The sequence below is a fragment of the Myotis myotis genome, unplaced genomic scaffold (assembly GCF_014108235.1).
Source record: "Myotis myotis isolate mMyoMyo1 unplaced genomic scaffold, mMyoMyo1.p scaffold_m19_p_6, whole genome shotgun sequence".
Classification (NCBI taxonomy): domain Eukaryota; kingdom Metazoa; phylum Chordata; class Mammalia; order Chiroptera; family Vespertilionidae; genus Myotis; species Myotis myotis.
Window position 1 is genome coordinate 97,667,395 of NW_023416368.1, and position 25,193 is coordinate 97,692,587.

The following is a 25,193-nucleotide window of genomic DNA, read 5'->3' on the forward strand; positions in this document are numbered from 1 at the left end:
CCACACGTGCCCCAACCGAGGCCAGAGATTGAACCTGCAACCCAGGAATGTGCCCTTGACCGGGAATCGAACCCGAAACTCTTTGGTGCACAGGCCAACACTCTAACCACTGTGCGAACCGGCCAGGGCAGGTACAGTGTTTGTTTGAACACTGTTTTCAACTCTTTTTTTTTTTTTTTTTTTTTGCAGCTATATAACTTTATTCGACCATCAGCATTAGTTCTCGTCCACATTAACAGTGTAGATTTTTGAAAGTGGTGACAGGCACATAGATGATCAATGTATACAGCTTGTTTGGTGAGTCTTCAGCCTCATTTCGTTTTCTGGACAAACGTACCCGGATACGACATGGGGCATCTCTTCCTCCTCCCTTCCTCCTCCCTTCCTCCTCTGGCCCAGAAGCTTTGTTGAGCCTGGTGTACGTCCGCAGTCCCCACCTCCTTCAGGGCGACTTTCCGGGTCTCCCTGAGTGCCCGAGGGGCGCGCCTTGAACCCCACGCCCTGGGTGCGCTTGTGCATGTAGATGGTGTGCTCCCTGGTCACCACCTCGGTGATGGCGGAGCGGCCCTTCTCGCCTCCCTTCTTCGCGGGAGCCATCATGCCCGGCAAGTTGGAAAGAAAGAGCGCGGGGTGTTGTGGGAGAGGGAACTGTTTTCCATTCTTTTGAGAATATACCCAGAAGTCAATCTCCTAGGTCAGACGATAATCCTTAATTTTTTGAGGCCCTGACAAGCTGTTTTCCACAACTTGTGCACCGTTTCCCATTCACACCACCAGTGCAGGGTTCAAATTTCCCCACATTCTGGCCAGCACTGTCGTCTTCATCTTTCCTTTGTTTTCAGTGACAGCCAGGCTCCTGGGTGTGAGTTGGCACTTCAATGCGGTTCAGCCGTGCGTTTCCCTGGTGACTAGGGCGGCTGGACCTCTTTTCAAACACTACCGTGCGTGCTCTGTGGAGGCCTGTCGGGTCCTTGCCCATCGGCAGGTATTGCTTTGGAAATCTGGTCGTGTGCCCCAACATATACCTTGCGCCCCAGCTCCTTCTCCGCCCGCCAAGCGCCGCAGAGCCATGTCAGCCATGTCCCTAACCACTGTGCGGCCTGGCCTTCCTCCTGTGGGCTCGGTCTCTGCACACCTCTGGGCCACAGGAGGTCTTGAAAAGAGGCTCCAACTGGCTGAGGCACAGAAGACACAGCAACCAGCTTTCACATGAGGTCTCCAGGCCTGGGGAACAGTCTTTCCCTAATTCCTGGTCAGCTGCCACCTCCGGTGCTCGTTACAGCGGGGTTCAGCCCTCTCATTCTCCACTCCCACAGCACCCCCCCTCCTGTCCACCCCACACATACACCCGCTGTGACCTCCCTCCCACTCCTGAAGGGAAAGAAGTCATGGAGAACACCCCGTGCCCCCCCAGCCGGTACCGGTCCTCCATCGGCACCTATTCGCCCTGCTTCCCTCCTCCCCCCAGGCCCCCTGTTCCCATCTGGAGCTGGTCCTTCCCCCACATCTGGTCCTTCCCCCACACCTGAAGGATGTCACCCCTCAGTCAGCCCAGCTTTTGTGTGCCCCGACCTTCACCACTCCATCCCCCCTCATCCCCCCCCCCCCCCCCCCCCCCCTGCTCTGCTGGGGGCTCAAACAGATCCAGCCCTGATCCCGGCTCTGCCACGTTCTGCCTGAATGAGAGACGGATCCACCTCCCCAAACCTCAAGTTCCTTGTCTGTAGGACGGGGCTTTGCCAGGCTCAGGTGAGGGTGGCGGGAAGGAACACGTGGACAGGGCAACACTGGCCAGCTGTGCAGTAAATACATCGACTACTGTGTTTGCTGGTTACGTCCTGTTAGTCAGCTTGGGGTGCTGTAAGCAAGTACCACTGCCTGGGCAGCTGGCCGTCCACGATCCAGGTGCAGGCAGAGTCGGTTTCCTCTGGTCTCCGTGGTCTTTCCTCTGGGTGCACCGCATCCCTGTTGTCTCCCTTTGTGTCCTAATCTCCTCTTATGAGGACCTCAGTCAGATTAGGGCCAACCCTGACAGGCTCATTTTAACTTAACTATCTCTCTAAAGGCCCAATCTCCAACTACACTCACATTCTGAGGTACTAGGAGTTGGGGCTTCAGCATATGAATCTGGGGGGACACAGTTCAGTTCATAACACGTCTCATTGGAAAGCGGGAGTCCGTTCTCTTTCAACTTTAAAGTAACAGAAACAGCTGCTGCCCCATTCATCTTGCCTTCCCATGCGTATTCCTTTATCTTTGTTATTCAGATGTCCTGCTGGAGAAAATCAGGCGGAGGGGGATAGAATCACCGGGGGCGATGATGAGATTTTAAATAAGGTGGTCAGAGAAGTCCCCGAACGAGTCAAGAACAAAATCATGTGGACATCTGGGAGAATACTGGTGCAGGCAGAGAGGATAGCATGTGCAAAGGCCCTGAGGCAGAACTGTGCCAGCATGCCGACAGAACAGCAAAGATGTGCATGGGGTTGGATCTTGAAAAATGGACCTTCGTGAGCAGTCCTGGTAATAAAATAATAACCTCCCACCATCACCACCAGGTTATCAACAGCCAACAAAGCTCCTGGGACTCAGCCTCAGCCTCACCATTCTTCAAGGTAGCCTGATCTCAGAGTCCAAGGGGTGGGTCTGACACCTTGATGCATGTTCTAAACCCAGGCCAACCACTCAGTCAGTTTGGAAGTCACCCAAACTCTGCCCACAATCAGGCAAGGCCAGAACAAACAGCAGCTGATAAGCTGTCTCTATTCTGAGCAGTTCCCATGCCCAGCCCTGACTCGATGAAAGCCACTTCTCTCTCCTTGGCTAAGAAATGTGAATTTGCTCAATGGTGGAGAAAAAAAAATCTATATATATAAAAAGCCAGCAACCAGAACACTGTAACGACCAGAATGACCAGTCGCTATGATGCCCTCTGCAGCCAGCAAACCAGTCCGATCGTGGGTGAGGCCGCTGGCCAACCTCCTGTGGCTCCTCCCCCTGGCTGCCTCCACCCCCGATCGTCCCCTACTACCCTAATAGGGGGCAGGGCCATCCGGCCAACCACCTGCAGCCCCTCCCTGCAGCTGGCCCCGCCTCCATTTGCCCCCCACTACCCTGACAGGCCCAAGGCCCCAGCCTGATTGGGCCCCGATTGGGGTGGGCTGGCCAGCCAACCTCCACAATCTCTTCCTCCTGACAGGCCAGGCCCTGATCTGCCCCGATCAGGGTCGGGCCTGCCGGACCCCACCCATGCACGAATTCGTGCACTGAGTCTCTAGTAAATAGATAAAACGATTGGAAATGGGAAGTTTATTAAGTTAGGACAGGATTTCAGTTGACTTTGGGGTCCTGTGCATTATAGGATATTTAGCAGCATCGCTGGCCTTTGTTTTCAGATGCTAGTAGCACCCTCTTCCCGGTCAACAATGTCTCAGACTTAGCCCAATGTCCGCTAGGAGGCAAAATGATCACTGCTGAGAACCACTATGCTAGAATGCTAGCTGCTCTAGCAAATAAACCCCAATGTTTTAATTATTTCATGCTCACTTATGTGATCATCTCTTTCTAGGCCTCAGTTTCTACATCTGTAAAGTGGGTGTTCACAGCTGATGGATGATGATGCAGGGATGCCACAAAACAAGGGCCAGTTGTGTTTTTTTTTTGTTTTTGTTTTTAATATATTTTATTGATTTTTTACAGAGAGAAGAAGGGAGAGGGATAGAGAGTTAGAAACATCGATGAGAGAGAAACATCGATCAGCTGCCTCCTGCACGCCCCCTACTGGGGATGTGCCCGCAACCAAGGTACATGCCCTTGACCGGAATTGAACCTGGGACCCTTCAGTCTGCAGGCCAACGCTCTATCCAATGAGCCAAACCGGTTCGGCAAGGGCCAGTTTTTGTAAATAAAGTTTTATTAGCACACAGAAATGCCCATTCATTTACGTATCATTGTGGCAGCTTTTTTGATACAACAGCAAACCTGAGTAGTTGTGACAGATACCATTTGATCTGTAAAGCCTAAATATTTACTCTCTGGCCCTTTAAGAAAAAGTTTGCCAAATCCTGCTATGGAATATTACACCATCCTTAAAAGTAGCATGCTAAGTCATGTTTTCCAGTAATAACATGGAAAGATAAGCATGATCTATTACTAGGTTGAAAAGAAGTTGCAGAAAAGTATGCATAGTAAAAGCCCAGCTTGGCAAGATTTATGGGTGATGGTATTTTTTTCAGCATTTTATTGTATTTTTCATTTAAATTCTTTATTGTTTAAAATATTACATAAGTCTCCTTTTTCCCCCGTTGACCTCTCCCTGGCCACTCCCCCCCCCCCCCCCCCAGCACATGCCCTCACTCACCTACTGTCTGTGTCCACTGGTTATGCTCATATGCATGCATACAAGCCCTTTGGTTGATCTCTTAGCCCCCCGACCCCCATCCCCTGCTTTCACTCTGAGGTTGGACAGTCTGTTCGATGCTTCTCTATTTCTGGATCTATTTTTGTTCATCAGTTTATGTTGTTCATTGTATTCCACAAATGAGTGAGATCATGTGATATTTATCTTTCTCTGACTGGCTTATTTCACTCAGCATAATGCTCTCCAGGTCCATCCATGACGTTGCAAATGGTAAGAGTTCCTTCTTTTTTACAGCAGCATAGTATTCCATTGTGTAGATGTACCACAGTTTTCTAATCCACTCATCTGCTGATGGGCACTTAGGCTGTTTCCAGATCTTAGCTATGATAAATTGTGCTGCTATGAACATAGGGGTGCATATATCCTTTCTGATTGGTGTTTCTAATTTCTTGGGATATATTCCTAGAAGTGGGATCACTGGGTCAATAGGGTGATATTATTGATTTGAGTATAGAGAACATAAGAAAATACATATGCAGGTATGTATTTGTGTTTATTGCATTCTGGGAGGATATACAGGTTCATAGTGGTTGGGATCACTGCATAGTGGTTGGGGTTTTTTTTGCAATATGAATTACTTTTTTCAATCCAGCAACTTTTAAAATTCTTAAATTGTGGTAAGATACATATAACATAAAATTGACCATCTTAACCATTTTTTAAAATATTTTTTATTGATTTTTAAAGAGAGAAGAAGGAAGAGGGAGAGAGAAACATCAATCAGCTGCCTCCTGCACACCCTCCACTGGGGGTGGAGCCCAAATCCCAGGCATGTGCTCTGACTGAGACTGGAAGACTTGAACCATTTGGTGCGTGGAACAGCGCTCAGCCAGCTGCCCACACCGGCCAGGGCACAGCTCGACCCTGTGTAAGTGCAGAGCTCCGTGACATGAAGTGTACGCACAGCGCCGCGCAACCACCCCCGCCACCGGAATGTTCTTCATTTTGCAAAACCGAAACCCTGTCCCCATTAAACACTAACCCTCCACCCTCTCCTGCAGCCCCTGGCACCCACTACGTTCTTTTTTTAAAAATTAAATTTATTGGAGTGACATTGACCAATAGGATCATATGGGTTTAAGTATATATTTCTATGATACAAAATCTGTATATTGCACTGTGTGCCCGCCACCCAAAGTCAACTCCCACGTATGAATGAAATCAGGTGGTTCTTGGCTTTTTCTGACTGGCTTATTTCACGCAGCATAATGTTCTCAAGGTCATCCATGTTTTCGCAAATGGGAGTATTTTGTCTTTTCTTATGGCTGAGCAGTATTCCCCTGGGGGGACAGTGTGTCCCAAAGTCTCATTGTGTATACAGACCACATCTTCTTTATCCAGTCCTCTACCGAAGGACACTTTGTTTGTCTCCGTGTCTTGCTCACCGTGAATAATGCTGTAATGAACATAAGGGTACATATATCTTTGAGAATACATGTTTTTGAGGGGTTTTTTAAGTATATACCCAGGAGAGGGATTGCTGGGTCATATGGTGACGCTAGTTTTAATTTTTTGAGGAATCGCCAGACTTTTCCCATAGTGACTGTGCCGTCTACGCTCCCACCAGCAGTGAATGAGGCTCCCTCTTCTCCACAACCTCCCCAACAGCTGTTATTTGTATGTTGATAGTGGCCATTCTAACAAGTGTGAGGTGGCAGCTCATTGTAGTTTTGATTTGTATTTCCTAATTGCCAGTGAAGTTGAACATCTTTTTATATCTCTGTTGGCCGTTTGTATGTCTTCTTGGGCGCGGTGTCTGTTCAGGCCCTCTGCCCTTTTTTAAATTGGGTTGTTTGTTTGTTCGTTTGGTGTTGAGTTTTATGAGTTCTTTATATATGTTGGATATTAAACTCCGGTTGGAGCTACTGTTTGCAATTACTACCTCCCATTCGGTCAGCCACCTCTGTGTTTTGTCGGTTTCTTTTGCTGTGCGGGTCTTTAGTGTGACATAGTCCCATTCATTTATTTTTGCCTTTACTTCCCTTGTCTTTGGGGTCAAGTTCATAAAGTGTTTTTTGTGACCAAGATCCACAAGTTTAGTGCCTGTTTTTTTCTGTGTGATTTATTATTTCAGATCTTATACTTAGGACTTTGATGCATTTTGAATTAATTTTTGTACATGGGGACAAAATGTAATCCAGTTTCATTTTTTTTGCAGGTGGCTTTCCAATTTCCCAGTCCATTTAATGAAGAAGCTTTCTTTTCTCCACTATGTGTTTCTGGCTTCCTTGACAAAAATGACCTACCCATATCCATGTGGTTTTATTTCTGGGCTCTCAGTTTTGTTTCACTGATCTGTGTGCCTGTTTTTTTCTGGCAATACCATGCTGTTTTGGTTATCATAGCTCTGTAGCATAATTTGAAGTCAGCGTGATATTTCCAGCTTCGTTCTTTTTTCTCAGAATTGCTTTGGCTATTAAGGGTCCTTTGTGGGTCCATACAAATCTGATTTTTTTGTTCTATTTATTTTTAAAATGACATTGGGATTTTGATGGGGATTGCATTAAATCTGCATATTGCTTTGGGTAATATGGCCAGTTTGACTGTGTTGAGTCTTCCAATTGATGAACACGGAATATTTTTCCATTTTGCTGTATCTTTTTCAATCTTTTAAAATAATGCTCTGTAGTTTTCAGTATATAGCTCTTTCACATCCTTTGTTAAGTTCATGCCCAGGTATTTTATTCTTTTGGTTGTAATTACAAAAGGAATTTTTTGTTCTAAGGGTTTTGTGCACCACATCCCCTGGGGGGCAGTGTGTCCCAAAGTCTCGTCTCACATGGCCGCAGCTTCCTCAAGTACAAAACAGGGCCGATGGGACCTGCCTCCCAGGAGGGCTGTGAAGTTAAATGAGTTGACATAAGCCCCATAGAAAGCGTCCAGAGAGTGAAGACCCCACTTTTATGATCCATAACCAGATCTATAATCAGAGCCACTTTGGGGCGCATCTTACAATTGAAAGTATGAGAAAACAATACTGTGCTTCTGTGGGCGTCTTTTATGGGGACGCTGGGTTCTGTAAAGATGTGGTTTCCTTGCTGAAGCCCCTAAGTTCCCCCGCGGCGTCTCTGGGAGTTCCATCGCAGGGGAGGGGTAGTTCCTGAGCAAGGAATGGGCCGGAGGAGGAGTCCAGTCTCCCCCAACCTCATGCTTCTGCCTGGACTCGGGAAACCAGCCCCAGGGTCTGAGGGATTACCACAGAGGGTCCCTGAGTAGGGCCCCTGTTAGCTAATTGCCACAATTAGCAAATACAAATATATTTTCTCTGGCAACACTGGATCCTTAGGTGGGCTGGGCACTCTCTCTGGACAGAATAAATACGTAATGTCTCCTGCACATTTGTAAGTCTATGTTTTGTAATGTGGGCAGGTGTCATTTTTGTTTTTGAAATGCAAATGGATTAAAGGCATGAATGAACTAAGGGTTTTGCCTGCACACACAGACACACACACACACACAGAGACACACACACAGACACACACACATACACATACACAGACACACACAGACACACAGACACACACAGACACAGACACAGAGATACACACACACACACACACACACACACACACACACACACACACAGAGTTATGCAGTTGAAAGGAGACCAGAATACTATTCCCACGAAGGGAACTGCACGTGCCGAAGCCCTGCAGCTGGACAGCTGCTGTCAGAAGGAGCTGCACGAAGGCCTGGCTGCGGCCTGTGGGTGCCAAATCCTGTTCGGGGCCTTCGCCCGCATTGTCTCATCTAAACCGGTGACATGGGAATATTACCAAGTAGGAGCTGCAGCACAGACAGGTAGGATTAGGCCCACACAGGCCTCACAGCCAGTGATTGGCAGGATGAGGTAAGCCCTGACCCCTGCACTCTTAGCTCCTGCGGACTCTGTAACCTCTATTCTCCATTTAGAATATTAAGACTGAGAGGCAAGCATCCAAGTTTTCTGACGTTATTAAGGGACCCTAACACAAGGAGAGACCACTACACACCAATGGCTAAAGTTAGAAGGTGACAACACTAAGTGCTGACAAAAGTGTGGCTCGTGTGAATGTTAAATGGTACATTTTTCAAACCATTTGGAAGACAGTTTACCATGGGACCCAGTGTCGGAGAGCTAGAGCGCTGCTCAAGCCCACTGCTCGGAGTTGCTCTGAGTCCATGTGTTCTAAATTCTTCCCGACTACACCAGAGTAGGTTCCTTCTTGAATCCTACACTAACTACACTAACTGTTGGGAACTTAGTCCAAGTTCCTCCTTTATCCTCTGCTCACTAGTTATAGGTGTCAGGTCCAAGCCTCTCTGCCAGGGGCTGGACCTCCTAGGATGCCGGGTCTTAGACGGAGAAGCCATGAGAAGTTGTAGGTGTGTAAGAACGAGTCTTTAGTGCAGAAACCAGTGGTTATAGTAATCAGACAAAGCAGTCTTTACAACAAAGTCCATACAGGCAACCACACACGGCTGGCAAATACATGTCCCTCCCACACAGTAGTAGGAGTCTCTGTGCCCACAGCCGTTATCTGAGCAGCCGCACGCTGCCTCCAGACCTAGAGCTTTGCACAGCAATAGTACCTGAGCTCTCCCTTAGCGCTCCAGCCTCAGTAGCCTCTCCAGCCTCTCAGGCTCAGCAGCTTCCTGTCTCCTGGCCCAGCACACTGGCTGGTCTCTGTAGCCTCACACAGAAACTCTCTGAGCTTCACCCTCAGCACACTGGCTGGTCTCTGTAGCCTCACACAGAAACTCTCTGAGCTTCACCCTCAGCACACTGGCTGGTCTCTGTAGCCTCACACAGAAACTCTCTCTGAGCTTCACCCTCAGCACACTGGCTGGTCTCTGTAGCCTCACACAGAAACTCTCTCTGAGCTTCACCCTCAGCACACTGGCTGGTCTCTGTAGCCTCACACAGAAACTCTCTCTGAGCTTCACCCTCAGCACACTGGCTGGTTAACGTGGCAGCTGTATCTGAGTTCTCTGTGAGCTCGTAGCTTACATCTTAGCAGTACCAGCTCTCAGCTCCATCTCAGCTCTCTAGCCGTTTCCCTCCTCTCTAGCCTACTAGCTGGTCAGTACCATGTATTCTACTCCTTGGACAAAAGAGGCCTCTAGCCAACAGTGCATCAATCATTTGGCTAGAGAAGGGCACAGCGTACCATGAGATCACTGTGGCCTTGCAGCTGTGTTCGGAGTGGCCCTGGACATTCCGGAATACTATCAACAAGGCCTCCACACTAATTAGCCTTGACTATCTGGGGACTCTGGCATGGTTTCCACACCCAGCAATGCCATTCCTAGGTATTTTCCCAAAAGAAATTAAAACATATATTTACACAGAAAACTCCTCACAAATGTTTATAGTGGCATTATTCGTCATTGCCAACAACTAGATATAAGCTAAATGACGTTCAATGGGTGAACGGATAAACAAACAGAGGTATATACTGTGCAATGGAACACTGCTCAGCGGGGAAAAGGACTCACTGATGCACACAGCAACATGGGCAACTCTCAAATGCCTCGTGCTAGGTGGAAGAAGTCAGACTCAAGGGGGACTACACGTCCACTTATATGCTATTCTGGAAAAGACAAAGGTATAGGGACAGAGAAAAAGACAGGGATTTCAGGAGTAGGGGATGCCTACAAAAGGGCACGAGGGAATTTGGGGTAGGCAATGGAATTGTTATACCAAGTGTATCTTGACGGTGGTGGTGAATACATGATGGTGTATGGATTAGTCAGAGCTCATGGAATTGTATGCAAAAGGATTGAATTGTACTACAGTGGGGCCTTGACTTAGGAGTGTCCCGACTAACGAGTTTTTTGAGATACCAGCTGTCTCTCGGGGGAATTTTTGCATTGAGTTGATAGAGTAATTTGAGTTAACGAGCTCCTTAACGAGCTCGGTCGCTGAATGAATTAAACTCGTAAGTCAAGGCCCCACTGTATATACAAATCGCATCTCATTGTTTAAACATCGAGAGAAGGGGGAAGCCAATACTGAGAAAATGTAACGCTACTGGGTACCTTCCTCCTCCCATCTCACAGGAAATGGGATGGGAGATTATACACAACCCCGGGGAGTGAGCTGTACCCTGAAATAAGATGACACAGAGCAGAGGCTGCTGGCAGGTGGCCTCAGCTGTGACTGTTTATGGTCTCCCGTGGTCGGCAAACTGCGGCTCGCGAGCCACATGTGGCTCTTTGGCCCCTTGAGTGTGGCTTTTCCTAAGCCTTAGGAGCACCCTAATTAAGTTAATAACAATGTACCTACCTACATAGTTTAAGTTTAAAAAATTTGGCTCTCAGAAGAAATTTCAATCGTTGTACTGTTGATATTTGGCTCTGTTGACTGAGTTTGCCGATCACTGGCTAGACTCCTTAGCAGTGGTTCTCAACCTTGGCTGCACATTAGAATCACCTGGGAATCTTTTGAAAATCCTGATTTCTGGGCCTCATCCTCCAGAAGTTCTGTTTCTTTGTGATGGGGTGGGGCCACAACATTAGTAACAAAGAAACAGAATTTCCGGAGGATGAGGCCCAGAAATCAGGATTTTAAAAAGATTCCCAGGTGATTCTAATGTGCAGCCAAGGTTGAGAACCACTGCCTTAGAGCAAGAGTTTCCAATTATAGGACAACTAGTGGCCAGGTGCACGATTTCGTGCATACTGAAAGAAAATTAATTAGAAGAAATATTTTAATATCACTATTCGCCCTTTCTCTATAATACAAGTGTCAACCAAATTCATGATCGACAATGACAGACTGAAACACACGCTCCAGCAAGAGCTTTATATGTATCACACATGTGTGAGCCAACAGCCTTTTATAGGTATAGAATAAACTTGCTTAATTAGACCTGCTTTCTGATTTAGCTAAACTTTTTCCAGCCCAGTGAAGCACCCCACTTCTCTTTCAGGTAACTGTCAGCAACATAGCAGTAAATATCAACACGAAACAGATTATTATTGCAGATCATGCAGGGAGAACACTGAGTCTCCTGTCTACCTACTCCAGGACTCCTGTGAGGATCAAATGAGATGAGGCATGGGAAAACACTTCACAGACATTTGGCTACAGTAAAGTGTTTCTACCTGGGTATATAGCAAATCGTGTTCCTGGGCTGAAGAAACTGCAAGGAGACAGGTGTCGCTAGGAAGAGGAAGCTGGGCGTTGCTACTTGACATCATTACCCGGACTTTCGGACACTTAGCATATTAGCCTTTTATATAGATAGATATGCATCTCTGCCACCAGAGGTGAATCACCTTTATAGGTTTGTTGTTTTTTGTTTTGTTTTTTCAAGCAGTTGAGCACAAATATTTTAATTCTTTAAAATGAAATTTTCTCTAGACAGCCAGCTGGCCTGGAGGTCAAATCCCCCTAGTATTAACTACAACAATCAAGGCTTAACTACAGGAGGACTGCACACAAAGACCACTAGGGGGTGCACCAAGAAAGCATAAAAAATGTGGAGACAAAGAAACAGGACAAAACTGTCAATGGAGGATATTCAGTTCAGAACCACACTTTTAAGATCTCTTAAGAACTGTCTAGAAGCCGCTGATAAACTTAATGAGATCCTCAACAAATCTAATGAGACCCTCGATGTTATGATAAAGAACCAACTAGAAATTAAACATACACGGACTGAAATAACGAATATTATACAGACACCCAACAGCAGACCAGAGGACCGCAAGAATCAAGGCAAAGATTCGAAATGCGAAGAAGCTAAAAACACCCAACCGGAAAAGCAAAATGAAAAAAGAATCCGAAAATACGAAGATAATGTAAGGAGCCTCTGGGACAGCTTCAAGCGTACCAACATCAGAATTATAGGGGTGCCAGAAGAAGAGAGAGAGCAAGATATTGAAAACCTATTTGAAGAAATAATGACAGAAAACTTCCCCTACCTGGCGAAAGAAATAGACTTACAAGTCCAGGAAGTGCGGAGAACCCCAAACAAAAGGAATCCAAAGAGGACCACACCAAGACACATCATAATTAAAATGCCAAGAGCAAAAGACAAAGAGAGACTCTTAAGAGCAGCAAGAGAAAGAAACTCAGTTACCTACAAGGGAGTACCCATACAACTGTCAGCTGATTTCTCAACAGAAACTTTGCAGGCCAGAAGGGAGTGGCAAGAAATATTCAAAGTGATGAATACCAAGAACCTACAACCAAGATTACTTTATCCAGCAAAGCTATCATTCAGAACTGAAGGTCAGATATAGAGCTTCACAGATAAGGAAAAGCTACAGGAGTTCATCACCACCAAACCAGGATTATATGAAATGCTGAAAGGTATCCTTTAAGAAGAGGAAGAAGAAGAAAAAGGTAAAGATACAAATTATGAACAAAAAATATGCATCTATCAACAAGTGAGTCTAACAATCAAGTGAATAAATAATCTGGTGATCGTAATAGAATCAGGGGCATAGAAGGGAATGGACTGACTATTCTTGGGGGGGAAAGGGGTGTGGGAGATGCGGGAAGAGACTGGAAAAAAATCGTGCACCTATGGATAAGGACAATGGGTGGGGAGTGAGGGCGGAGGGTGGGGCGGGAACTGGGAGGAGGGGAGTTATGGGGGGAAAAAAGAGGAACAAATGTAATAATCTGAACAATAAAGATTTAATTAAGAAAAATAAAAATTAAAAATAAAAATAAAATAAAATGAAATTTTCTCTAAGAGTTAACTATAGTTCAAAGCTCATTTTTATGGGATCTCACATTCATCACCCTTTTAAGAGACATCCTATATAATAAAAGGCTAATATGCAAATTGTCCCCTCAGGACTTCGACCACTCACTATGATGTGCGCTGACCACAAGGGGGTGACATGGAACGAAGGAAGGCCCTGGCTGGCAGCCGGCAGCTGGAGGAAGGAAGGCCCTGATCAGCCCTGATCACTGGCCAGGCCTAGGGACCCTGCCCATGCACAAATTTCATGCATCACATTCTCTAGTCCTATATAATAAAAGCCTAATATGCTAAGTGTCTGGTCGTCTGGTCAGCCATTCAACCAATCAAAGCATAATATGCTAATGATATGCTAAGGCCACTCAACCACTCACTATGACATGCACTGACCACCAGGGAGCAGACAATCAGTCAACCAGTCGCTATGATGTGCACTGACCACCAGGGGGCAGATGCTCCAACTGGTACGTTAGCTTGCTACTGGGGTCTGGTCAATTGGGACTGAGCGAGATGGGCCAGACAAGCTCTGGAGCCCTCCCATGGTCCCTCCCTAGCTGGCCAACCTCCCACGTCCCTCCCCCAAGTCATGCACTGGTGGGATCCCTCACTCTGGCCTGCACCCTCTTGCAATCTGGGACCCCTAGGGGGATGTCGGAGAGCCGGTTTTGGCCTGATCCCACAGGCCAGGCTGAGGGACCCCACTGGTGCACAAATTCGTGCACTGGGCCTCTAGAAACATTATAAAAGGATATCAGTAGAAGATACCTAGACATTTCAGTTAAGGGTTAAGATAAAGTTAAGGGTATTTTCAATGTGGAAGTCCAAAGAAGACAATGGGAATGAAACAAGTTTCACATGGTCCTACAAATCTTGGTAAAGGAACCAGGTGGAAGCCCAGGCTGGTGGGCAAGTGGGAGAAGGCAAGAAAACATGGTTCAAACAGATGGCACGAGGCAACCGGTATCTAGATAATCCCTATTTTTTTGGCATAGGTAACTCTAATAATAGTCCTGTTGTTACCAAACCAGTCTAGATCCTACCAAGTTAAAAAGAAGTTCCTTACCCTAGCTGGTTTTTCTCAGTGGTTAGAGCATTGGCCCATGGACTGAAAGGTTGAAGGCTCAATTCTCTGTCAAGGACATGTACCACAGTTGCAGGTTCCATCCCCAACCCCCATCGGGGTGCATGCAGGAGGCAACCAATTCATGTGTCTCTCTCATGTTTATGCTTCTCTCTCTCCTTCTCCTCCCTCTCTTCCACTCTCTCTAAAAATCAATGGAATCATGTCAACCAATGTCACCCCAAAAAATTTAATTTTTAAAAAATCAATGGAAAAAATATACTCAGGTGAGGATTTAAAAAATAAAAAAGTTTTAAAAGTTTTAAAAAGAAGTGCCTCATCAATTTATTGGGTGTAGGTAGTAACCCATGTCCTTCCACACCAAGCTGGGTCAGTTCTGGCAAGAAAGTCTCACCATGCCTGAATGGTACTTTGGGTAGGAAGCCAGAGGCCAGGCACATCCCAGTGATGCTCTGGTGACTGAGATACCAGGTGGGAGGAGAGTGGGTCTTATTACTCACTTGGATTTTTGGCCTTGAAGAAGCAATGCCGGTAGAAGCGCAGTGGCTAGTCCAGAGAGACAGAGCATTGAAAAGCTGCTGAAGTGAAGGCCCGAGTGTTTGTAACTTTTTGATATCACACCTCTCCTCTTCTCACTTCTTTGTGGAGGAAAAATCATTAATGATAGATTCCAAAAGGTCTTCTAGGCATCATAACTCCACTTCTAAAGGTTTGAGACCCTCAGCTTTTGCAATCACTTCATAATGTTTCCACCTTCACTCTGTGCTTCACATCTGGAATCACAAAGTGCTCAGGTATCCACCATGTTCCCTTGCTCTCAAAACACACTTTCGAAAGTGTCATAATCTTCGGTGGTAGAGGCAAATTTCTCCTTGGTTGCATCTTCCTTGGATACCGTACATGGGCAGCAGAATCTGTGACCCTCCGTGGGTGAGCAGGCCACCGCACCCCAGGGTGGTGGGTGATCTCAGATGTGCCCATCACCAGAAGGCCCTAGTGCATCTCTTCAGGGAGGTACTTGCAGGTGGAATGAGATGGCGAGGACCCAGCTGAGCAGGAGCAAAGGTGGCCACACTAAGTGGCAAGGGCAGTGCTGGGGTTGTGGGCCAGACAAAGCAGACAGGGGCTGGCACTGTTCACCACGGGCCGCTACGCTCCAGAAGTGGCCCTTTTAGGTTTCTCAGCACCTTTTTTTGTTTGTTTTACATGTTTTACAACAACTGCTTGAAAACTTTCCTTCAATTTTAGAAAATATTTGAAATCATGGACAAATTAGAATTTCGCACATTTTCTGATTTTTACCACAATTTCAACTACAATAAGGTGATAATCAAATACATGCTGTCACTCTTCTGTTGTTGCTGTTGCTACTGTCCTGGGTGGGAAATGACAGCCCGTTATTCCTGAAATTCACACTTTCTGGGCTCCGAGGCTATATTTTCATGTTCTTTGTTCTTGGTTCTGAGATGTTTATATCCTTTCTCAATTTTCTATTTATGTTTGTCTTTTTCTTCTCAATGTGTGGAAATTCTTTATACAGGGTGTCCCAAAAATGTATACACACTTTAAATGACTATAAAGTCGGTGTGTATGAATGTACAGTCCATTTTCAAAATTTAAAAGAATCTACAGAAATGAATACTTTTTTGTCAATGCCTGTTTTCAAACTTATGGCCGTTCTGGTCTAGTCACTGCTGATAACGCAAAGCAATGGAATTGTAAACATCAGGAATAATTTCGTTCAGGATTTATAGGCCATCGATTCATCGACTACTGCCCGTTTTTTACTGTAATATTTTATGGATCACCATAAAAAAAAGTCTAGTGGCACTTTAGGATAAACTGTCTTTGTTCAAATTTTAGTCTGGCTTCACCCATTATTTCATATTAGTTAAACCTGAAAAGAAGTGAAAATTAATGAGTTATCAGCAGTTAAAGTGTGTATACATTTTTGGGGGACACCCTATATATATATGAATGTATTAACCCTTCTCAGACAAAACAAAATTGATCGTTACTTATTGGTTTTGTTTATAATATTATTTCCCTAAAATTTTTATTAATCAGTTATTTCTATCTTTTCATTCATAGCTTCCAGGTTTCCTGTCTTCATTTTTTTTTTTTTGTTTTCTTTTTAAAAATATTTGCAACCCTTTGTTGTAAAAATCGACTTGTAGCCCAGCCAGCATAGCTAAGTGGTTTAGCATTGACCTGTAAACCTAGGAGGTCATGGTTCAATTCCCGGTCAGGGCATATGTCTGGGTTGCAGGCTTGATCACCAGTGTGGGGTGTGCAGGAGGCAGCCAATCAATGATTTTCTCTCATCGCTGATGTTTCTATCTTTCTCCCCCTCTCTTCCTCTCTAAAATCAATAAAAATATTTTTTTAATAGCCTTGTAAATTCTTTCTACTATTTTTATTAGTTTTGTTTTGTTTGCATTTTATCTTTAGTCCATCTGGAGTTTGTTTTATTTTTTTCTGCAACACAGATATATTTCACTCAGCCACACCTCTATTAATGGTGGGAAGAGGCAAAGCAACCTTAATGGCTTCCTGTGTCCCACATCCATGCCCCTCACTAACTCAGGCATGGCCTGGCCCCTGGACGGTGGGTCCAGTCCATCCCTGGTTTTCTGTTTTTGACCTATGGTCTTAGCTTTGCCAGAGAAGTCCTGGGAAAGCACTGCCCTCCAGTGGCCAGTAGCAACTACAATCTGATGACAAAGACTTCTCTGAACGCTGAATAGATCTGTTCATGACTGGGCTTAAATTCTCCAGGAGTATATTCCCATAAGGATTGAAATCAGGGACTTGAACATATATTTGCACACCCATATTCATAGCAGCACTATTCATAGTAGCCAAAAGGTGAAAACCACCCAAGTGTCCATCAACACATGAATGGATAAATGCAGTGTTGTCCATCCATATGATGGAATATTGTTCAATTATAAAAAGGAGGGAAATTCTGAGAAAAAACCCCAAGATGGCGGCATAGGTAAACACCTGAGATTGCTACCTCTCACAACCACTTCAAAAATACAATTAAAAGACGGAACGGACATCATCCAGAACCACAGGAAGGCTGGCTGAGTGGAAATTCTACAACTAGAAGGAAAGAGAAAAGCTTACCGAGACTCAGAGGAGGTGCGGTGCGGAAGTAAAATACAAAGGTGCAGAGGTGCATGCGGAGGGGGCTGGCGGCTGAGGACACAGTTGTCTTTTTCAATCCGGAGGGAGCCTCAAGCTCTGAGCTCCAGTTCTGGGTGACTCTCTGGGGACCCAGACTCATACGGGAGAAACGGGACTGTCTGGCATCGGTCGGAACTCGAGAGCAGCTTTCTCTCAGAGGTGCTCGCAGCAAATGCCGGGACACTAAGAAGCAGGGCCTCTGAGGGCAGGACTGAGAGCAGCCATAACTGCTTGCTCCACCCTGTTGATCCCCTGGGACCCCGCCCCGCCCAAGCCGTGCACAGAGGCTTTTGCATATGAAAGGCCTGGCCCTTTGCAATCTGAAAATTACTTAACAAACTACAGCTGGCCCAAGGCCCCATGGCAATTTACATTGCTTCACAGCTGGCTTCTACTGGGTAGCCTCAGGCAGAGGCTAGATTAGCACCTCCTTAGAGATCCAGGAGCCAGTGTGCCCAGTGGTCAGAGTGGGACCATCCAGATTGCAGCTCCTCAGATCCATAAAGGACACACTCAGGGGGCAGACTCAGTGAGCACCAAAGCCCCACTGAAGCAAGTCTTGCCCCAGAAGGGTGTCTCCAGCACAGAAGTTCTCCCACTGCAGAAACAGCTGATTCTCACAGCCAATTGGCCTGGAGGTCAATCCCTCCCAGTGTTACCTACAACAATCAAGGCTTAACTACAACGAGACTGTGCACAAAGCCCACAAGGTGGTGCACCAAGAGTGTCTACCTCAGGTAATTGGGGAGACTGAGCCACTGGGCCCTATAGGACACTTAGCACAGAAAGCCACTCTATCGACAGAGCGAAGCATAAAAAATGTCCAGACAAAGAAACAGGACAGAAATACAGAAATGGAGGAAAGCATACTACTGGATATAGAGTTCAAAACCACACTTTTAAGGTGTTTCAAGAATTTTCTAGAAACCGCTGATAAACTTAATGAGATCCTCAAGAAATCTAGTGAGACCCTCGAGGTTGTGATAAAGGACCAACTAGAAATTAAGCATACACTGACTGAAATAAAGAATATTATACAGAGTTCCAACAGCAGACCAGAAGATCACAAGAACCAAGTCAAAGATTTGAAATATGAAGAAGAAAAAAACACCCAACTGGAAAAGCAAAATGAAAAAAGAATCCAAAAATACGAAGATAATGTAAGGAGCCTCTGGGACAGCTTCAAGCGTACCAACATCAGAATTATAGGGGTGCCAGAAGATGAGAGAGAGCAAGATATTGAAAACCTATTTGAAGAAATAATGACAGAAAACTTCCCCTACCTGGTCAAAGAAATAGACTTACAAGTCCAGGAAGTGCGGAGAACCCCAAACAAAAGGAATCCAAAGAGGACCACACCAAGACACATCATAATTAAAATGCCAAGAGCAAAAGACAAAGAGAGAATCTTAAAAGTAGCAAGAGAAAGACAGTCAATTACCTACAAGGGAGTACCCATACAACTGTCAGCTGATTTCTCAACAGAAACTTTGCAGGCCAGAAGGGAGTGGCAAGAAATATTCAAAGTGATGAATGCCAAGAACCTACAACCAAGATTACTTTATCCAGCAAAGCTATCATTCAGAATTGAAGGTCAGATATAGAGCTTCACAGATAAGGAAAAGCTAAAGGGGTCCATCACCGCTAAACCAGTATTATATGAAATGCTGAAAGGTATCCTTTAAGAAGAAGAGGAAGAAGAAGAAAAAGGTAAAGATACAAATTATGAACAACAAATAAGCATCTATCAACAAGTGAATCTAAAAATCAAGTGAATAAATAATCTGATGTACAGAATAAACTGGTGATTATAATAGAATCAGGGGCATAGAAAGGGAATGGACTGACTATTCTTGGGGGGGAAAGGGGTCTAGGGGATGCGGGAAGAGACTGGACAAAAATCGTGCACCTATGAATGAGGACAGTGGGGGGGAGGTAAGGGCGGAGGGTGTGAGGGGAACTGGAGGGAGGGGAGCTATGGGGGAAAAAAAGAGGAACAACTGTAATAATCTGAACAATAAAGATTTAATTTTAAAAAAAAAAAGGAGGGAAATTCTGCCTGGCCGGTGTGGCTCAGTGGATTGAGCGCCATCCCACGCACCAAGAGGTCACCAATGCAATTCCGGGTCAGGGCACGTGCCAGGGTTGCAGGTTAGATTCCCAATAGGGGGTGTGCAGGAGGCAGCCGATCAATGTTTCTCTCTCATCAATGTTTCTATATCTCTCCCTCTTCCTTCCTCTCTCTTTAAAAATCAGTAAAAACATATTTTTTTAAGGACGGAAATTCTAACACTTGCTTCAGTGGGGATAAACCTTAGGGATATTATTCTCAGGGCAGGGGATTGAACCTGCAACCCAGGTAGGTACCCTTGACTGGGAATAGAATCCGCAACCCTACAGTGCATGAGCCAATGCTCTCACCACTTAGCACCACCAGCCAGCACAAAGGCTCACCAATCTTGTTTAACTTTTCAAAGAGCCAGCTCTTGGTTTCATTAATCTTTTGTCTTGTTTTGTTTCTGTTTTTATGTCATTTATTTCTGCTCTGATCTTTATTATTTCCTTCCTTCTACTTACTCCAGGCTTTTATTGTTCTTTTTCTAATTCTTTTGGATATAGGGAAGGAGTGTTTATTTCAGATTTTTCTTGCTTTTTGAAATAGGCCTGTAAGACTGTGTACTTTCCTCTCAGGACTGCTTTCACTGTGTCCCATAGCTTTTGGGTCATTGTGTGTCTGTTTTCATTTGTGTCCAGGTAATTTTTTATTTCTTCCTTGAGCTCATTGATAACTCATTCTTTGTTTAATATTGTGCTATTTAGCATCCAGGTGTTTGAACATTTTTTAAGTTTTTTTTTTTATTGTGGTTGATTTCTACTTTCATGCCATTGTGATCGAGAAGATCCTTGATATGAGTTCAATATTCTTGAATTTATTAAGACTTATTTTGTGTCTTAACATGTGGTCTATCTTTTAGAATGTTCTATGTGCATTTGAAAAGATTGTATATTCTGCTGTGTTGGGATGAAATGTTCTGTAAATGTCTGTTAAATCCATCATATGTAGTGTGTCATCTAAGGTCACTGTTTCCTTGTTGACTTTTTGTATGGAAGACCTATCTGGTGATGATACGGGTGTTAAAGTTCCCTACAATGACAGTATTGCTGCCAATCTCTCCCTTAAAGTCCACCACGAGCTCTAGCTGGTTTGGCTCAGTGGATAGAGCATCGGCCTGTGGACTGAAGGGTCCTGAGTTCGATTCTGTTCAAGGGTAATACCTTGAGTGCAAGCTCCTGGCCTTGGTCAGGGGCATGTGGGAGGCAACCAATCAATGTGTCTCTCTCACATTGGTGTTTCTCTCTGTCTCTCCCTCTCCCTTCCACTCTCCCTAAAAGTCAATAGAAAAATATCCTTGGGTGAGGATTTAAAAAAAAAAGGAAATCCAGCAGGAGTTTTGTTTATATATTTAGCTGCTCCTAAATTAGATGCTTATATGTTTACTAGAGGCCCAGTGCATGAAAATTCATGCACTCGGGGGGTCCCTCAGCCTGGCCTGTACCCTCTCACAGTCCGGGACCCCTCAGGGGATGTCCACCTGCCAGCTTCAGCCCGCTCCCTGGAGGATCGGGCCTAAGCTGCCAGTCAGACATCCCTCTGGCAGCCTGGGAGCCCTTAGGGGATGTCTGACTGCAGCTTAGGCCCACTCCTCTGCAGCCACCTCTGCGGAAGGCGTGGTCTGGGACTGGGACCTGCCCCGTGCTGCAGCCTCTCCCACCGCCTCTGCGGAGGGGGAGAGCTGGGACCAGGCCAGCACCACTGCCTGTGTGGATGCAGGGTGCCGGGACCACCATGCCTGGCCTGGCAACATAGGCTTGCTATCCCCGCCCCCCGCCCACTGGTCATTCCAGCAGGTCTTTCCAGAAGGTCATTCTGCCTTCTGGTCTAATTAGCATATCAGCTCTTTATTATCCTATATAATAAAAGCCTAATATGCAAATCAACTGAAGGCGGAACGACCGGTCACTATGACGCGCACTGACCACCAGGGGGCAGACTCTCAATGCAGAAGCTGCCCACAGGCCCCAGGCAGAGGGAGGCAACTGGCGGTGGTGGGGGGCGGGGCCGGTAAGCAGGCGGCGCAAGGCTGGTCAAGGCAGGTGCCAGTGGGGGCTCCCTGATTGCCCTGCCAGTCACCCCACAGATGGGCCCTGATCGCCGGCCAGGCCTAGAGACCCTACCCATGCACGAATTTCGTGCACTGGGCCTCTAGTATAGGATAAGGATTATATCCTCTTGTTGGATCAGTCCCTTTAGTATTATGTAGTGACCTTCTTTATCTCTTTTATGGCCTTTGTTTTTAAGTCTATTTTGTTAGAAATAAGTATTGCTCCCACAGCTTTTTTTTTTTTTCTTTGTTTTCCCATTTGGATGGAATATTTTCCCCAATCCCTTCACTTCAGTCCGTGTGAATCTTTTGTTATGAGGTGGTCTCTTATAGACAGCATATATGTGGGTCATGTTTTCTTATCCATTCAGCTACCCTATATCTTTTGATTGAAGCAGTAAATCCAGTTACTTTTAAGGTTTTGATAGGTACTTATTTATTACCATTATTTTCTTTATGCCTATGTTCCTTTCTCTCTCTATTTCTTCTTCTTCTTAAAGCAGTCCCTTAAGCATTTCTTGCAATGCTGGTTTGGTGGTACTGAACTTCTTTAATCTTCCTTTGTCTGGGAAGATCTTTATTTCACCTTCAATTTTAAATGATAACCTTGCTGGATAGAGCAATCTTGGTTGCCAGTTCTTGCTTTTCATTACTTTGAATACTTCATGCCATTCCCTTCTGGCCTGAAGTGTTTCTGTTGAAATATCTTCTGACAGCTTTCTGGGAGCTCCCTTAACCGTCTCTCTCTTTTAATGCCTTTAAGAGTCTTTCTTTATCTTTAACCTTGGTCATTTTAATTATGATGTGCCTTGGCATTTATCTCTTTGGATTCATCTTGATTGGGGCTCCCTGTGCTTCTTAAGCTTGTGTGACTTTTTCTTTCACCCGTTTAGGGAAGTTTTCTGTCATTATTACTTCAAACAGATTCCCCCTCCCTTGCTCGCTTTCTTCTCCTTCTGGGACCCCTATGATACAGATATTATGTTTCGTGTTGTCCTGGAGTTCCCTTAAGCTATTCTCATTCTTCATAATTCTTTTTCTATGTGTTACTCTGATTGGGTGTTTTTTTTCCTACCTTCTGTTCCAAATTGCCAATTTGAACAATTGATTCTCTGCTTCATCCAGCCTACTTTTAATTCCTTCCAATGTAGTCTTGATGTCAGATTGGTTATTCTTCTTTCTGACTAGTTCTTATCCATGGTTTCTATATCTTTTTTCATATGTCTTCTGGTCTAATTAGCATATCAGCTATTTATTATATAGGATAAGGATTATATCCTCTTGTTGGATCAGTCTCTTTAGTATTATGTAGTGACCTCTTTATCTCTTTTATGGCCTTTGTTTTTAAGTCTATTTTGTCAGAATTAAAATAGACTATAGTTTCCCCCCGCAGCCCCCCCCCAAAAGTTCCTTGTAGTTTCCATTAAGTTCCTTGTAGTTCTCACTGAGTTGTTTGAGCATCCTTATAACAGTTACTTTGAACATTTTGTCTGATAAATTGCTTGCCTCCATTTTATTTTGTTGTTGTTTTTCTGGAGATTCTTCCTTTCTTTCATTTGAGGGTTGTTTCTTTGTCCTCCCATTTTAGCTGTCTCTTTGTATTTGTTTCTATGTATTAGATAGAACTGTTATGACTCCCACTATTCATGGTGAGGCCTTATATAGTAAGTGTACTGAGGGAACCAGTGATGCAATCCCCTGAGCCAGATGCTCTAGGAATGTCCCTTGTGTAGGTTATGTGGATCTTGACTGCTATTGGCCTGTTTTGTGGGTGAAATTAATGCTCAGGCTGGCTGGCTGAGGTTCAACCTGACCACAGAGTGCAAGCTGCTCTGCAAGTGCAGCCTGAGGGTGTCTGGTTGGACTCAGTAGCACAACCTTCCAGATCACCTGTGCTCCTTGCTCCAGGGATGTTTCTTATGGGTTACGTGCACCCCCTGCTTTAGTTGCCTCTTGATGAATGCTGTTGGCCCTTTCTTGGGTGGAGTTAACCCTTCTGGCTGGGTGGCTATGAGGGTAAACCTTGATCACCAGGTATGCAATATTGTGGAGTTGTTCCCAGTAGTGTCTGGTGCCTACCAGATTCTTCCTTTAGGTGTGTTGCTTGTGTGGCTGGTGAGATCAAGTTCTGATGTGATCTAAAGCCCACCACTAGTTTTATTGGTTTGGGTCCACTTGAGTGGGGTTTGGACATTTTTTGTAACCAGTTTAGGGCTACCTGTCTGAAGCTCCCACAGTGTTCACTGTTAATGTCTCCATCTGTTGAACCTGGGTGTGCATGGGAAGGGCCAATCTGTGCAGGTGGGTCAGCTTCCTGGAGCTCTGAGCTGGAGTCAGATGAATAAAAGACCTAGACTCCCTAAGGTTGGCATCCACCTGTTGGCTACTCTGCTCCCCTTCCAGGTTGCCTGGATTTCCTCCAGTGTCTTATGCAGGAAGGCTATAGAGTGAGAACCAGCTGGCCATGCCCACTGACCCTTCCACAGGGCTCAGGCTTGGTAGGTGGGGGTTACCAGGTCAGGCAGACAGGATTAGTGGATGCCCTAGTTTGGTCTGGCACTCAATGGGGAGAATGTGGTCCTGACTCCACAGCCATACCATTTAGACTCTGCCAGAGTCTCCAACTCTAACTCCCCCAGGAGGAGTGCACCACAGGGTTAGGTGTAGGCAGCTGCCCTCACTGCAGGAGGGCAAACAGTTTGAGAAAGCCTTCTTTTGGGGGTGGTACAAAATGTGCCAGAGGAGGGGGGAAATGGCACTTCTCCTTTTAGCTCTGTAGCCACACCCGCTCAAGCCCTGGACTGGAGCCTCTGAGGTAGATGCACTCTGAATGTCCCTACTCTGAGCAGAGCCTCCTTCCCCCCTCAAAACTGAGCCTAGCAGGATGGGGCCAGCTGGGCTTTCCCTGCTCCCTCCCCAACCCCTGCAGGGTTTGGAGGTCAAGGTGGCCCTCCCCTTGGGGTGGTGCCAGCCCTTGGGAGGGGAGAGAGCTACTCACCTCCATCTATCTCTGCAGTGACTGCCAGAGACCCTAACAGAATGTTCTGAGGGGGTTGCATCAAATGTCTCAGCTCTGGGTTGTGAGCCCTGCCCCCCGCAGATATGAGTTTAGCAGATGGGGCCAGCAGATGGGGAATGCAAATCCAATCCACCCTTTGATTGAGGTAATGTGGGCCCTTGGCCCTCAGGAGGGAAGCTAGCTACCTTCTCCTAGCCTGGTGGTGTCCTGCTAGTGAACCTAACAGGAGGCTCCAAGTGGGTTGTGCCAAATGTCCCAGTTCTGCATTGTGCTTCCTTCCCCCTGTGGAACTGCACCGGCAGGCTGGTGCCAGCAGATTTGGGGATGCATATCTAAGTAGTCCTTTGTTGGGGGTGGTGTAGGGCTACAGGAGGGGTGCAAGTGCACGCCTCCCCCTAGCTCCACAGCTGACTGCTGCCTGAGACCTTAACAAGGGCATCTTCCGGTGGGTTGGTGTGGCACCTGCCTCACCTGTGGAAGGGGGAAAGCTTGGCCCTTGTTCCAGAGCCACTCAGTTCAATGATCATCTAAGAGTCTGTCTATAGTTTCTCCAGGAAGAGTGCATTCGGGTCCCTGTTGAGTGCAGACAACAGTCTTTTATGCCAGACTGGAGGTT

General features: G+C 45.8%; 1 pseudogene; it reads right to left on the minus strand.

The window, feature by feature from the left end:
- Window positions 1-216: 216 nt before the first annotated feature.
- Window positions 217-597, minus strand: LOC118658022 (annotated as a pseudogene).
- Between the last annotated feature and the right edge of the window lie 24,596 nt (window positions 598-25,193).